Source organism: Rhinichthys klamathensis, unplaced genomic scaffold, assembly GCF_029890125.1.
Source record: "Rhinichthys klamathensis goyatoka isolate OS25496 unplaced genomic scaffold, OSU_Roscu_1.1 h1tg000465l_1, whole genome shotgun sequence".
NCBI classification, from domain to species: Eukaryota; Metazoa; Chordata; class Actinopteri; order Cypriniformes; family Leuciscidae; genus Rhinichthys; species Rhinichthys klamathensis.
Genome location: NW_026606954.1, coordinates 69147 through 71775, shown reverse-complemented (window position 1 = coordinate 71775; position 2629 = coordinate 69147). Strand labels below are relative to the sequence as shown.

At 37.7% G+C, this 2629-nt stretch overlaps 1 long non-coding RNA gene across 1 annotated transcript; it reads right to left on the bottom strand.

The window, feature by feature from the left end:
* Positions 1-1616: 1616 nt before the first annotated feature.
* Positions 1617-2629, bottom strand: LOC130071886 (uncharacterized). The gene is made up of 3 exons (XR_008804054.1): positions 2517-2629; positions 2368-2423; positions 1617-1780 (listed from the first exon to the last, which is right to left on the bottom strand). It is a non-coding gene; the product is annotated as an uncharacterized LOC130071886 (long non-coding RNA).

The following is a 2629-nucleotide window of genomic DNA, read 5'->3' as shown; positions in this document are numbered from 1 at the left end:
CTCGTTTTGAGCCAGGAAAAACCCTGAGATTATTATTCTTTTTCAATTTTGTTTGTTCTTTTTGCATGCAGTTTGCGAAGTGACAAAATAGTAAAGCAAAGCACAACTAGTCCACACTTTTATTTTCTCCGTTTCTGAATTTGATGTTATCAGAGGCAAAATACAAACACAATTGCATTATTTTTATCTACTGTCATGTTCATGTTTTATAAATGTCATGTTAACAAAATACATTTTAACTTAAAGCCTAGATTTTGTTGGGGCAATTGCATGAGGACAGGTGGGGCACGAACCCTTCCCTACCTTCAAAGTGGGGAATGGCAGAAAAAGTTTGAGAAACACTGCTTTACAAAGACAGTACACTTAGCGTATACAGACAGGAGCCATCTTGGAAAACAGTCACGACCAGTCGAACCACGAACACGGTGATACGTGAGCATATGGTCCGTTGTTTCCGGAAGAAAGCACTGAGCACATAAGTGAAGCACTGAACGCAACAGAGAAAATAAAAAAATAAATATAATGTATCTTATCTTCAATATCTACACGTACTATTCGCTCACCTTCGTGGTTCCACTGGTCGAGACTGTTTTCCAAGATGGCTCCTGTCTGTATGCGCGAAGTGGACTGTCTTTGTAAAGTATCTTCTTATTAAACTGTCTATATACTTACAAAGTTCTCAATGCTTCGGTTTGCATGTAAGGACCCTCATTATGCTACCGTGTTAGTGTGGTGCTGATTTGAGCCTTGTTAGTGGTATTAACTAGCGATCTCTTTTTGCTTATTCTATGCCCAATATACTAGCGTTATAAGCTAAACTGTTTTTAGAGATAAAACTCTTTGCATTCGATTATCATGAAAACAAATCTCAGGGAACGATTTAGTCAGTACCAATATTACACCCGGGGTTCATTTTGCGCCGGAGTTCTCCTTTAATACAATAAGATCAGTCGCAAAAATAACCGTGTCCATGCCACTTCAGCGCTAATTTCTCAGTTTTTTTTAAAAAAAACATGGATTGTCAATATTGTGGATTACCTTTTTTTCTTACCCTTATATGGCAACGTGTATCAGGGGATACGGATGTTTCAAAATGTGCTAAATAACAGCATGAACAACATATGTTCACAATTAATATTAGCAGTCTCCTCAATTAGGGTCTCCTCAATCACCACCAATGTGCAGCACCACCTGGATGATGCGATGGCAGCCATATTGCACCAGAACGCCCATCAAGTCAAGTCAAGTCATCTTCATTTATATAGCGCTGTTAAAGTATAGTGTCCCCGTCACTGTACTGGGGTGTTAGGACCCACACAGACCACAGGGTGAGCGCCCCCTGCTGGCCTCACTAACACCTCTTCCAGCAACCTAGTTTCCCAGGAGGTCTCTCATCCAGACACTGATCAGACTCAGCTCTGCTTAGCTTCAGTGGGTGACCAGTCCTGGGCTACAGGGTGATATTGTTGCTGCCTGAACTTTACACAAATTTTTTGGGATTGCGGCCTCACGTTAATTTGCCCTGTTTAGTAAATCTGGCCCAAAATATTTTATTGTGATGATGATCATATGTGAATATCCATATCCGTCTAAAGGAATCCAAAAGCATGATTTAATTCAACCAATGTACATTTTATTTTATTTGAAAGAGTAATACAGTATAAAACACAAATGTCAATACGATGATCATCACATAATTTGTAAAGAAACAGAATCACAGAGAGTTTGATCATTGATCTGTGATGAAACATGTATAAACCACCTCCGTCATTTCAGATTTCTGTAGGAAAAGACAAACACAAAAGGTCAAAGGAGAAAAACAAACCTGATGTTTCCGATGCAAAAACTGCAGGAGCTCAAAATGAATAAATGACAGAAATTTGCTGCAAATTCATCGATAGATATTATGAATCAGTGTTTCTCACACTGAATGATGGTCTTGTGTGTGTGTGTGTAATGACCTCTGTCTTTTTATGTTCTTGGGACTTTTATTATGACATTTTAGAAGACAAGAGCAGCTTTCATAACAGTGACAAAATAAAAGCAAGTGGACTGTGGAAACAAAACATGTTGAATATCAGATATCATGACAAGAGCAAATACAGGGCTAAATATAAACAGTAGATGCAAACAAGTCAGACACACATTTAGCACAGGAAGCATGATTTATTTATAATGGAGTAACATTATACTGCATACTATTTCACAAAATTGTTAAACATATTTGCCAATATTTAATGTGCAGTGTTTTAAACAGTGGCAATATGCTATTGTTTTATGTTATCCAGTTATTTTGCATTGTTCATTACATTTTTGAAAAAAAAATGCTAAATTAATAAATGTAAATGTCACTAAAGAGACACTCACCATCATTTGTCCAGTGTGTGTGTAGAGTGTTGGATCAGCGAGAGTCTCGTCTTCAACTGTAATGAAACATGTTCAATCAAAAAGTATTTTTCTCTAATATTGTTGCTCCACGTTATTGTACAGACGTATAAGCTGTGCATCTACAGTACCTGTGTCTTTGTGTTTCCTGCACATACAGAAGATCATGATAACAGTCACGATCATCAGAGATCCAGCAGCAGAAGAAGAGATCAACACTATCAGAGACACTGAGACTGGAGGA